The sequence below is a fragment of the Heloderma suspectum genome, chromosome 3 (assembly GCF_057233095.1).
Source record: "Heloderma suspectum isolate Gila_16-S chromosome 3, 16-S_ref, whole genome shotgun sequence".
Taxonomy (NCBI): domain Eukaryota; kingdom Metazoa; phylum Chordata; class Lepidosauria; order Squamata; family Helodermatidae; genus Heloderma; species Heloderma suspectum.
The window spans coordinates 119231557-119246037 of record NC_139460.1 but is presented as its reverse complement, the minus strand read 5'-3'; positions in this window follow the sequence as shown (position 1 = coordinate 119246037).

Below are 14481 nucleotides of genomic sequence, written 5' to 3'. Positions count from 1 at the left end.
ATTCTGAGTCGGTTATGATGGAATGTTTGTGTTTGTGCATTTATGTCCAGTTAAGCAGTCATTTGTAGCGTTGGCTTGGTAAAAGCAGAAAACACCATATTTTCTTCATTATGGCTTGAAGTCCTGTTCCTGCCAAGAATGGACTTATTTCTTATTTCACCCCTGAAAAAACATTACAGTGCTCTGATATTCGAGGGGTAAAATCCAAAGGGGGGGAGCAAAAGAAAAACATGGTAGATGGCAATATCTTTTCCATATTTTTTAAGACTAGCCTAGCCAATAAAAGAAATCCTCTGAAATGAATTATTTTTCAAGTGACAACTTGGTGGTAATAATAACAAGATATCAATTAATATTCTGACCTTTAGATTAGTTAATAGAAATATCCAATGAACAGGATTCATTTAAATGCCAAATAGTCCCCCCAAATGTCTTATGTGCCATTGTGTAAGGATTTCCAGAGGGGTCGCCCTGTAATCCGTTGCAGCAAAAACAAAAGAGGTTTGTGTGGCACCTTAAAGACTAACACATTTATTATAGCATTAGCCAGCCTTCCCTAACCTGGTGCCTTCCAACTGTTTTGGACTACAGCTCCCAGCATTCTTGACTATTGGCCATGCTGGCTGGGGCTGATGGGAATTGAAGTCCAAAACAGCTGGAAGGCACCAAGTTGGGGAAGGCTGGCATAAACCTTTGTGGATTAGAATCCACTTCAACAGATGCATGAACTTTTATCCTGAGTTGACAGGCATATATGCATATAGCTGTAGAAGGGGAAATGATTGTAGGCAGGGAGGTCAGACGGACATGAAAGGTACATGAAAGACGGACACAAATGATATCTGTGTAAAGGAGTTGGTAGGCAGGGTTGTTTTGAATTTTTTTTAAAAAAAATCAATGACACTTTCACATAACAATGATCACATTTGCCATTAGATGGTGCTGCTATGCTACACTTCAATTCTAGCTGGGATTGGGAACAACTCTTTCAAAAAACTTGTGCGCTTGCCTGTGCTGTTCCACTAATGTTCTAGAAATTCAGCAAGTGGAGGTCAAGCTATTAAGACTCAAGACAATTTCAGTGTAAACATTGTGGGTAAAACCTGAGCGCCCCTTAATTCTGCAAAGCAAACTTCCCATTATTGGAGGATGCCTTCTTTTGAACTAATTCCATAATTTCATCACATAGGATGGAGGCAATGTTGGGTTATTTTTTAAAGAGACATGTGCACTTTGTCCAGATAACACACTTGTTTATGTCGAGAAGTTTTTTGTTTTTTGTTTTCAAATGTCATGTACTTGATGGCTTTGATAGAACCCTTCTAAAGTATTAGCATTTAGCAATCATAAAGATATAGAAGAAATTGGCTAAAGCAACGTGACCATAATCATATGCCTCTGCCTGGTTTAATCAGAGGCATATGATCCTAGAGTAATTAATATCTTTTCTAGTTGCCACTCTCTCTTTAGGAATGGCCACTTACTTTGATCAGGAATAGGCAGCATGTTGTTGTTGTTGTTGTTCAGTCGTTCACTCGTGTCCGACTCTTCATGACCCCATGGACCATAGCACGCCAGGCCTTCCTGTCCTGCGCTCTCTCCTAGAGTGTGCTCAAGTTCATATTCATTGCATCGGTGATGCTATCTAGCCATCTCATCCTCTGCCGTCCCCTTCTCCTTTTGCCTTCAATCTTTCCCAGCATCAGGGTCTTTTCCAGTGAGTTTTCTCTCCGCATTAGGTGGCCAAAATATTTGAGCTTCAGCTTCAGTATCTGTCCTTCCAATGAGCAGTCAAGGTTGATTTCCTTTAGGATTGACTGATTTGACCTCCTTGCAGTCCAGGGGACTCGTAAGAGTCTTACTTTATGCTGCCCGCTAAAGCCTTTCCATAGCCGATGAAACCTCATACATTGCTACTCGTTCACAGGTTTGTAAATCTAGGTGAAAGGAGGGGAAGTTTTTGAAAGGAGGGGAAACTTCCAGACAAAGTTTTTGCAATCATCCTGTCACATGCACAGAATGTGGGGGTGGGGCAATGTCACTTGTAACCCTTCTGTGTTTTCCCACCACTTCTTCTGTCTCTTTTTCTTTCTACCAAAAAACAATTCAGGAGGAAAACATGGAATATCTGCACAATGTATCTTCACTGGTAGCACTAGGCAACCTCCATCTGGAAACACCCTTGGTGGGAAGGTTGTGGTGATCTGGATGTGACCTAGACGTGATCTTGTCTGGGGAGCCATTAGAACAGCTCTCTTATGACATTAGGAAAATTGTGAAGACTTGTTTATTTCTCAACCTGGTCCCAACCATTAAGCCTTGGGACTGTTGACAGTTAAGGCCTTTAAAGGTTACCTAAAGGATCCATACAATCCTGCCCATATGCTAAAATCTACCTCAGCAGCCCTTCCTGAGTGTCCAGTGCCCACCATTATGATCAATATGATGCACTACAGACAGGACCTTCTCAGTAGTGGTCCCAAATCTTTATAACTCCCTTCCAGTCAAGGTATAGCATGCCCCTTCAATTTTGTTTTTAAGTAGGCCTTGGAGCTTCTCCAAACCAGGCTAAAATCCTGCACCCTTACTGGGACTTCTGCTTCCAGATTCCTTGTGGGATTAAGATTGCCTCCTTTACACATGTTTTTCTCCGGCGATTTTCTTTCTGGGCAAGTTCTATATGTTTCATTATACAGCCACTAGATGGCAGTGCAATATAGCAGGATTCTGGAAATTCACTGGAAATTAATTGCACTTCAAAGTGGAATAAGAACTCTATTGGGTTTTCCTCGGTGAGAATAACGCTGCTATAATGGCCAGAAAGCACAGGAGGGGCCCTGGAGGTTGACGACATCATGTAAAGGACCCTCAAAAAAACAATCATGAGTGCATAATAAAAGCCTCATGTAGATATGTCCTTGATGTCCTTCCCTTTCAAGGCTTCCTTTGATTCCATATGTTGGCAGAATTGCTTTATAAGGATTTTTTTTTCATCTGTTGTGATGTGATCATCTGTAATTTGTCTCACTTCTGTATGTCACTTTGGGAGAGCATCACCCTAAAAAGTGGCTTTAAAATAAATAAAATATTTCAGCAGGCAGCTGAAGTCTTATGAGCAGCTTTTAAACTGAGAGTGGGTCTGTCTTTATAGTTTTAGCTGCAGTCCTTACATTGTTACTAATCCTACCCCTTTAATAGACTTCTGTTGAAACCTTGTGCCTCACAATAATTTTCACCTGGCTGTATGAGATAGAAGGTATGGTTTGAAATGACAGAAACTTGAGCAGACATCATGAACAGATTGACAAACATCCACACAGGCCATTTTTCAAAGAGGCTGCCAATCATCACCCCACAGCACATATCTCATGAACCATGGCACCTACATCCATAAAATCTATCAAATTACTATACCATGTATGTTACAGGACCCCACAAATATTACTGTTTAATATAGTTGTTTCACTAGGCTGATTGATGTAAGGAAGGGGTAGGGAACGTTTTGGGGCTCATGGGCATATTTGGCAGTTGAAGAAGCTGTTGTGGGCACCACCACAAAATGGCTTCCACAGGAGGTGTAGCTAGTCACAAATCCCTTCTCCGCCTCACTGCAAACACACTAAAAACCACACTCACTCTTTTTTAGAATACTTCCAAAATTCCCCCTAAACCCTTTTCTCTCCCTCGCCTTCCTTGTCTTGGTGGCTGGGTATGCTGCAGAGGATAGCATGCTGCCCACCATCTTCCTGTCCTAATACTTTCTCTGAGTCCCATGTGTGGCCCAAGGGCATTCATGGGAAATGAAGATGGCAACTGCTGGGGTCACATTGCTTTAAAGCAATCCCAGCTATTGGTAAGGAAATTTGTTTTTTTTTACAAATAAAAAGTGGGTGGGGCAGGGCACCATGACAGGCACCAAGAAAGATGTCTGGGGGTGCACTGGTGCCTGTGGGCTCCATGTAGCCTACCCCCAGTGTAAAGCAAGGTAATCCTGCCTGATTCAAGATGTGGAAGAAACAGGCTTGCATGTCCAAGTTCATTGACAACTAACTTTAGAGGCTTGCCACAAATATTGACCCTAGTGAAAGGTGCTAGACAATTATCTGTTTGTGCATCATGTCTGTTCACCTGAACTAAGATGAGGCTGGAAGTCAAATCCAGAAATAGCATGATGCCATTTCTAAAACTGTTAAAATTCACCAATATTGTGTTGCAACCCGATTGACTGAGACTTTTGAATGGATCAACAAGAGTACTGAAAGCAGAGTGGAAGTTGATAAAAGTGGCCTTCTTTGCATGTAATGGCAATCCAGAGTATGAGTTGAGTATGGGTGGTTGTGGAATCGTGGGTTGTTGTTACATGTGAACCCTGCACTATGGTTTAACTTCGTGTTGTTAACCATGAATAACCCAGGAAGAGAACCCATTGCCGATTCAACAACAACCCATATTCAATCCATACTCTGGGTTGTCATTACATGTGAACCAGGTCAATAGGAGATAACCAAGTAGACAAAGATATGTAAGCTATATACTAATAGTAAAATTGGATATACTATGTTAATGCACAAACATACATCCTCTGGTGAAAGCAGTTAATTCAGGGGTTGGAACAATTAAAAACTATAGAAATTTACAGATTTTTATTTTTAAAGGTGTCCCAAACATGAACCAGTGTCAACCCTTCCCCTCGGAACTAAGATCTGAGAGTATTGCAATCTGGCATTACGTGCCCAGCATTCAACCAACAGAAAACATCTAGGCTGGGAGACAGAAGGGACATAGTTCCCTTTGGGACATGTAATTTGGGGGTGTGTGTAACTTGGATTGCTCTCCGTACAGATCCAAAGCAGATATAACACAGAAGATACAAGATGTGATCTCTGTGCGTTTCCAGACAGAGGGCTCCTAGTGCTACCCATCAAAAGGCATGGCGGTGGGGCTGTTGCATCTCGTCCTCTGATCTTAACAGATTTTTTTCTGATTAGAAAAAAAGATGGAAGGAGCAGTGGGAAAACAGGGGAGGGTTGCAAACTGAAGATGCAAAATTCCATGAATGAAGCAGGGAGATCGATTGTGTAATAAAAGCCCTGCTTGGAAGCTCTGATTTTGACTGAAGTAGTGGTACCGGGAAGGGCATACCCCCCCCCCCCGGATTATTATCAAGATCTAAACTGCTATTAGCCCCACTGTGGAAGGGACAATACAGATACCTATATCATGTCTGAATCCACCCCCATCCCCACCAATGCTGGGCAAAATAGCTTCAGGGATGGAATTTAGATGAGAGAAAGTGGTGCAGGGGCAAGGAATTATCCTCCTTTAGAGCTACTGTTCCAATCAAAATGGGAGCTTCTTGCAACCACTTTAAGTTCAGAAAATCCAACCCTCTGGAGATCCAATTATGTATGTCCTGCAACTCATCTGTTTTCAAGTCTCAGCATCCAGAAAACTTCAAATCAACAGCCTGCAGTTCCTTTCTTAGTGCAGCTACAGAATATTTTGTATTGCTCAGCGTGTGTAGATAGATAACTGTTTTGGTGGTGGTGCTACTTTTGCTGTACTGCACAAGCAGAGTATAATAAGTTGTTTATAATCCTGCTTTATGGGCTTAAAACCCTACAAATGTATCGTATACCACAATACTTGGAAGAACAGAATTCCTTTATTTTTTCTGAGCTTTCATCTTGGAAAGCTGGTGACTGTACCTGAGAGTTATGATGCATAAAGGTGACCTTGCCAATAGCTGCTCTTTCATATGAGTAATTCATTCAGAGTGCCCACGCTCCCAATTGCCATAAACAATAGAGCAACCTTTTATAGCAAATATGGGAAAACATAGACATGGTACTAAAAATGGAACAGACTGAAAAGACGCGCAGACTAAAGAGCAGCTGACTCACAGCTTTTCCTGCATGGCAGTTGACAGAAGCCATTTTGCATAGGTCAAGAGAGCGCACATATGTGCTTTAGGAAAAAGAAAGAGAGAGAGCATCAAGTAGTGTTTCCCACATTTCTGATAGCCGAATCCCACTTGTTTTCAGAATAAAAATAGGAGAATTCACTTGCCCTTGAAAACGAAAGAAGAGTACTCACCCAAGGGCCACCTGTCTGGAGGGCCACAGGTTCCCCGACCTTGTTTTAACCCTGCTTGATCAAAGAAAAATATTTAGCATTCAAAATAAGCGAAACAGAAGAAAAGAGCAAAGGTGGATAGTTTGTCTGGAAGCTTTCACACTTTTATTATAGCTGTGTTGGCATGAGGATAGAGATGGCAGGGAGGGAGGCTGATGGAATGTGGAGTTGCTGAGAGATACCATTCTGGGAAGAAAAAAAAAAGCCTGCAAAAACAGAGGCTTGCTCCAATGACCATCAGGTGGCAATCCCCCCCCCCAAGTGGAGTATATAGAGCAGTATCCTAAACTGCCACTGTGCTCCCAGTGTATCTCTTGCGCCAGCAGGACCCACAGCAGAAAGCTAGCAGAAACACTTGTTTCCAGAACGGGACAGGTCAGTGGAGCTCCCATCTGCAAGCTCCGTGGACTTGCCCCTTTCTGGAAATAAGGGTTCCCGTTCATTTCTGTTTACTTCAGGATCCACTAGCTTCCTGCTGAGCTAGCGGATGGTCTGGCTAGTATGCAGGCAAAGCTGGATACTGTCCATGCTCCCCTGAAATGAACTGATTGGAGGGGATGGATTCGCAGGCTTTCCTCTAACCCAATCACAATCCTGTGTGCAGGGTGAAGGAGAGCCTTAGTTTAGACTGCTTCTACTGGTACCTGTGTGCTCCACTTATGCAACAACCAAAAAGAGGACAAAAGAAGACACAGATCTGCATAAATTTTGCATATGCTAATTTATATGTCCAGATGCAAATTTAGAAATAATTATTGTAACTTAAATAGAAATGCAATACCTCTCATCGTACTGGGGAAGACTGTGTCTGCTGTGTCCGGGTGCTGTTGATGGGCAACTTCAGTGCCCCTGGGCTCTCCCTTCTGATGGTTCTTTCTCTTTAAACTGGACTTGGACTAGGCAGCCCTTCAAACAGACAGAGGATTGTCCTCTGTAAAGTAGCACATATCTCTAGTCTTGTGCGCTCCTTGCTTAAACAGGCCAGCTTCCCACTTTGAAAAGCACTGCCAGTTAGATCACTTTTCTCAGAGGAAGACACCTGACATTGGGAAAGCTTAACAGCATTCTACAATAATATTTGCAAATAAGGAATAATAAAGTTTAGGCAGCATCAGCTGGGTAACAAATAGGCCAGGATCATTCTTTCTCCTTCCATCTATGCTTGTGAAATGCCTTTTCAAGGCAATAGCTCCTTCTGAGGTCAGCAAAATATTGGCTGTTGCTAACCATTTATATTTGTTCATTTATGTCAGTTACTTTTCCTCTGAGGGTCACCATCGTAGTCTGATTTTCTCCTATTCAATGGAAGGGTAAAAAAATGTGTCAAAACGAGTTGTCCGTATTAGTGGTGAAAAATATTATGTGACAGAAACCTGAAATTGAATGACGTCTTTCATCTGGCTTTGGTCCCTGGAAATTAAACTTGGGTTATTCCCTAATTATTATCTTTGGATCCCAATCTCTATATACAAAAAAAGTAGCCAAGGCAGCACGCAGAACCACCTGAGAGCCATTCCCACACTGAATGGCTGACTTCAGACATACCTGCAAATAGGAGTGAGTACTAGTCCTGCTTCGCACCCACCCTTACTCCTTAACATAGTTTTCTAGTACATCCTCCCCCAACCTGGCACCCTCCAGATGTTTTGGACTACAATCCCCAGCATGCCTGACCATTGGCCATGCTGGCTGGGGCTGATAGGATTTGGAGCCCAAAACATCTGGATGCCACCAGGTTGGTGGGTGGTTGGTCTCAGGGCCAGCATCAAGGGTAGGCATGGCTGAGCAGTCTCTGAGGGCCCACACCCAGCAGGGTCCCACTGACAAGACCTCCCTGGAGTTGCTCCGCCTCTTCACCCTTGCAGCCTGCTTGTTCACCTGGCTCCTGCTGTGACCCAGACAATGGGGGTGCTGAGGAGGTGGAGCAGCCACTGCTGCGTTTCTGATTGGCTCTCTGACTGTCAAGCAGGCACATTGTAGCTATGATGAGAAAAAGGAGGAGTGATAGCAGCAGATGAGGAGCAACAGCAGTGACAAGGACAGTGAGAAGGTAGACTCAGCGAAGGTGGGGGCCCATTGAGGGCCCTCAAAAACCTGGAGCTGGCACTGATTGGACTAGATGACCTTTGAGAACCTTCCCAACTCTATGATTCTATGATTATTGTGGCACTACCCGAAAAAATGTTGGGCTTTGTTTAGAAAATGCAGCGATCACATTTGCCATTGGGTGTAGCTATTGCATTTATCTGCTCTATGATAAAATGTCAAGTGGTTAAATATTTGTAGAAGGCTCTGAGCAGAAGAACTCTACAGTTCCTTCCAGGAAAAACAGAAATCCAGATAATTATTTGAAATGCTCAGCAGTGGAAAACAAAACATGCTCAATGCCACATGAACCGTGCTTTTTAACACAGCTCTTCATCAGTAGGTTTGTTTGCTTGAAACTGAGGAATTTAAATGGCTTTAAAAAAAAAAAACTTGTCTGAGTATTTTAGTCAAGCCTCATACTGGCAGCCTTCATTCTTCACACAAGAACACAGAGTCCAGTCTTCCCCAAGCTGCTGCTCTCCAGAGGTGTGGAACTGCAACTTCCATCATCCCCAGCCAGCATGGTCATGCTGGCTGGGGATGATGGAAGTTGCACTTCTACACATCTGGAGGGCATGAGATTGGCAAAGGCTGACACAGACAAAACCCAATAACAAATAGCCTGATGCACATAGAATTATTGATCTCATAAATTAGAATGAATTCAGCCTTAACACACAGCAGGAAGAAATGGCATGATGTTTAAGAGGAGATTACTACAGTTTGGTGCTCTGGTAACACCTGTTCAGTATGTGACTGCAGTGCTGATGCATATTCTGAGCAGTATTTTAGGCAGAAGATGGGATGTGTTATTTCCCTGCTTCCATACTTACCTGCTTTTGTGCTGAGACTTGGGCTGCAACCCTAAGCAAACTTACAGTGCAGTCCTATGCATATCTACTAATTGGTAAGTCCCATAGAGTTCAATGGGACTGACTCCTAGGTAAGTGTGTATAGGATTGCAGCCTTAGGAAGAGAGTAAATCCCATGAAAGAAAGTACCTCTGTATGGAAGGAGGGCAGGCAGTATATTTTAGGGATCATCAAATGATCTTATCCAATATATCCAGTGCTTGCAAGCTTTGAGAGCAGGCCTGATTTGTCTGTCAATGAGGAGTTTGTCATCATGACACCTGGCCCCCAACAGGTATTGTTCTTTACCTGTGGTGGAGCTTCATCTTGTATTGTGCAATGCCTGGATACATCTGAGGCTCATGGGAGCTCCAGTGTCATTACATGGCAGGAGGTACAACCTGGAGGCATCATCCATCCTATTGCCATGTTCACTTGCAAACATTCACCAGAGTTGTAGGATTATCTGCCATCTTCTCTGTCAGGATGAGACAAAGGGCATCTCTACACCTGCAATTTGTCATACATTCATGATTGGCCACTCATGGAAGTCTGAGGGTCCATTACATGATGTTGTAATCCTCCAGTGATTTTCCCACTATTCCCCCCTGCCTATACTGTGTTATCCCCAAATGGAAAAAATGCAGTATTTTTTTAGCCAACAGGAGCTCCATGGCCTGCCTGGGTACTTCTCCTGTAGAATGCAAAACCTGCTTTGTTTGGGGTTGTTGGGCGCACGGCATGATGATGACAGCAGTGGCATAGGGGTGGTGGGCATGTAGGTATACTGACTTGCCAGCTTGCCGCCATACCAGCTTGTCACCATGCCGTGACCAAATGCAATGCCCCGACTTTTGCTCCTGTATTTGGCTGCTTACTCCACATCACAGAATAGCTAGCATGCCAGCATGCCAGCAGTTTAGCAGGAAACCAGTGCCTGCAGGGGCAAGGCTATGGGCAGTTTGGTGGAGGAGGTTGCTATCCACCTGCATTGCATGTCAATCACAACCAAACCACCAGTAATATATGAGGGGAGGAAAAGGGGCAGGAACCAGGGAGGAAATTTTGTGATGCCCCCAGTGCGTGAAATGGCTTTTTGTGGAAAAGTAGCCGCCCCATGAAAAGGTAAGAAATGGAATATAACAAGATAGAAACAACTGTATAAAGGAGCCCGATCTGATCCCACAATGAAGCTAGATGGAGAAAGCCCTGGTATTGATCCGGACTTTTGCCCCCATGTGATGAACCCCAAAGAAACAGATATTCAAAGCAAGCCACAGGGCGTACAGGTAAAGGTAACATGAAGCAGCCTTCCCCAACTTGGTACCCTCCAGATGTGCTGGACTGCAACTCTCATAATTCCCAGCCAGCATCTCCTGCATGTTGGCTGGGAATTATGGGAGTTGCTGTCCAATACATCCGGAGGGCACCAAGTTGGGAAAGGCTGCCTTGGAGGAATAAGAAAACAACGACATACATGCTAGAGCTAGTCAGTCTAGCTGTATTGGTGGTACTAGCACAATATCATGATGAAGAGAATAAACTCCAATCCAGGAAGTTCCTGGTTCAGATTTCACTTCTGCCATGTTCATACCAAGTGGCTTAAGGAAGCTGTTATATTTTTAGTCCCCCATCTCCAATACGAAGGTTAAAACTGCCTACCATACAGGCAGTTCCATTAACTGCCATTATTATGGAAATAACGTTGACATATATGCTTTTCTTAAGTGCTTAAAGCATTTCACACATTCATGAAGGCTGCAATGCTATATGCACTTACCTGAGGCTTGGGAGTAAGTCATAGAATCATAGAATAGTAGGGTTGGAAGGGGCCTACAAGGCCATCGAGTCCAACCCCCTGCTCAATGCAGGAATCCAAGTCAGAGCATCCCTGACAGATGGCTGTCCAGCCTTGTCCTGAACGCCTCCAGTGTGGGAGAGCCCACCACCTCCCTAGGTAATTGATTCCATTGTCGTATTGCTCTAACAGTCAGGAAGTTTTTCCTGATGTTCAGCTAGAATCTGGCTTCCTGTAACTTGAGCCCATTATTCCGTGTCCTGCACTCTGGGATGACTGAGAAGAGATCCTGGCCTTCTTCTCTGTGACAACCTTTCAAGTACTTGAAGAGTGCTATCATACCTCCCCTCAGTCTTCTCTTCTCAAGGCTAAACATGCCCAGCTCTTTCAGTCTCTCTTCATAGGGCTTTGTTTGCAGTCCCCTGATCATCTTTGTTGCCCTCCTCTGAATCCTCTCCAGTTTGTCTGCATCCTTCTTAAAGTATGGTGCCCAGAACTGGACACAGTCCTCCAGATGAGGCCTAACCAGTGCTGAGTAGAGGGGAACTAGTACTTCCTGGGATTTGGAAGCTGTTGTTGTTGTTGTTGTTGTTCAGTCGTTCAGTCGTGTCCGACTCTTCGTGACCCCATGGACCATAGCACGCCAGGCCTTCCTGTCCTGCGTTCTCTCCCGGAGCGTGCTCAAGTTCATATTCATTGCATCCGTGATGCTATCTAGCCATCTCATCCTCTGCCGTCCCCTTCTCCTTTTGCCTTCAGTCTTTCCCAGCATCAGGGTCTTTTCCAGGGAGTTTTCTCTTCGCATTAGGTGGCCAAAATATTGGAGCTTCAGCTTCATTATCTGTCCTTCCAATGAGCAGTCAGGGTTGATTTCCTTTAGGATGGACTGATTTGACCTCCTTGCAGTCCAGGGGACTCGTAAGAGTCTTCTCCAGCACCACAGTTCGAAAGCATCAATTCTTCGGCGCTCAGCCTTCCTTATAGTCCAGCTCTCACAGCCATACATTACTACTGGGAAAACCATAGCTTTGATTAGACGGACCTTTGTCGGCAAGGTGATGTCTCTGCTTCTTACTATGCTGTCTAGGTTGGCCATAGCTTTCCTCCCAAGGAGCAAGCGTCTTTTAATTTCATGGCTACAGTCACCATCTGCGGTGATCTTGGAGCCCAAGAAAATAAAATCTGTCACTGCTTCCATTTCTTCCCCTTCTATATGCCAGGAAGTGATAGGGCCAGATGACATGATCTTAGTTTTTTTAATGTTGAGTTTCAAACCAGCTTTTGCACTCTCCTCTTTCACCCTCAACAAGAGGCTCTTGAGATCCTCTTCGCTTTCTGCCATTAGGGTGGTATCATCTGCATATCGGAGGTTGTTGATAATTCTCCCGGCAATCTTAATTCCGACCTCTGATTCATCCAACCCGGCATTTCTCATGATGTACTCTGCATATAAGTTAAATAAGCAGGGTGACAATATGCAGCCTTGTCGTACTCCTTTCCCAATTTTGAACCAATCGGTTGTTCCATCTCTGGTTCTTACTGTTGCTTCTTGACCCTCGTACAGGTTTCTCAGGAGACAGGTAAGGTGGTCTGGTACTCCCATCACTTTAAGAATTTGCCAGAGTTTGTTGTGATCCACACAATCAAAGGCTTTAGCGTAGTCAATGAAGCAGAAATAGACGTTTTTCTGGAATTCTCTTGCTTTCTCCATGATGCAGCGAATGTTGGCGATTTGATCTCTAGTTCCTCTGCCTCTCCTAAACCCAGCTTGTACTTCCGGTAGTTCTCGGTTCGCATACTGCTGAAGCCTAGCTTGTAGGATTTTGAGCATCACCTTGCTGGCATGTGAAATGAGCGCAATTGTGCGGTAGTTTGAACACTCTTTGGCGTTGCCCTTCTTTGGAATTGGAATGTAAACTGACCTTTTCCAGTCTTGTGGCCACTGTTGAGTGTTCCAGATTTGTTGGCACACTGAATGCAGCACTTTAACAGCATCATCTTTTAGGATTTTAAATAGCTCGGCTGGAATACTGTCATCTCCACTAGCTTTGTTGTTACTAATGCTTCCTAAGGCCCACTTGACTTCACTCTCTAGGATGTCCGGCTCAAGTTCAGTGACCGCACTATCATGGCTATCAGGGACATTCAGATCTTTCCTGTATAGTTCTTCTGTGTATTCCTGCCACCTCTTCTTAATCTCATCTGCTTCTGTAAGGTCCCTGCCTTCTTTGTCCTTTATCATGCCCGTCTTCGCACAAAACGTTCCCTTGAGATCTCCGATTTTCTTGAAGAGATCTCTAGTCTTTCCCATTCTGTTGTTTTCCTCGATTTCTTTGCATTGTTCATTTAAGAAGGCCTTCTTGTCTCTCCTTGCTATTCTCTGGAACTCTGCATTCAGTTGGGTATATCTTCCCCTTTCTCCCTTGCTTTTCGCTTCCCTTCTTTCGTGAGCTACTTGTAAAGCCTCATCAGACAGCCACTTGGCTTTCTTGCATGTCTTTTTCTTTGGGACGGATTTCGTTGCTGCCTCCTGAACAATGTTACGGACCTCCGTCCATAGTTCCTCAGGCACTCTGTCTATCAGGTCTAATCCCTGAAATCTATTCCTCACCTCCACTGTATATTCATCAGGGATATGATTTAGGTCATACCTGAATGGTTTAGTGGTTTTCCCGACGTTCTTCAATTTAAGCCGAAATTTTGCAAGAAGCAGCTCATGATCTGAGCCACAGTCAGCTCCAGGTCTTGTTTTTACTGACTGTATGGAGCTTCTCCATCTTTGGCTGCAAAGGACATAATCAATCTGATTTCGATATTGACCATCTGGTGATATCCATGTGTAGAGTCGCCTCTTGTGCTGTTGGAAAAGAGTGTTTGCTATGATCAGCATGTTCTCTTGGCAAAACTCTATTAGCTTTTGTCCTGCTTCATTTTGTACACCAAGGCCATGCCTGCCTGTTATCCCGGTGATTTCTTGACTTCCTACTTTAGCATTCCAATCCCCTATGATAAAGAGGACATCTTTTTTTGGTGTTAGTTCTAGAAGGTGTTGTAGGTCTTCATAGAACCAATCAACCTCAGCTTCTTCGGCCTCAGTGGTTGGGGCATAGAAAACTTGAATTACTGTGATGTTGAATGGTTTGCCTTCGATTCGTACTGAGATCATTCTATCATTTTTAAGATTGTACCCCAGTACTGCTTTTCCCACCCTTTTGTTGACTATGAGTGCTACTCCATTTCTTCTAAGGGATTCTTGCCCACAGTAGTAGATATGATGGTCACCTGAATTAAATTCGCCCATGCCTGTCCATTTTAGTTCGCTGATTCCCAAGATGTCGATGTTCAATCTTGCCATCTCATGTTTGACCACCTCCAGCTTACCTTGATTCATTGATCTGACATTCCAGGTTCCTAAACAATATTGTTCTTTACAGCATCGGATTTTCTTTTCACCACCAGACACATCCACAGCTGAGTGTCCTTTCGGGTTTGGCCCAGCCGCTTCACTCTTTCTGGCGCTACTTGGAAATACCCTCTGCTCTTCCCCAGTAGCATAATGGACACCTTCCGACCTGAGGGGCTCATCTTCCAGCGTCATATCTTTTAGCC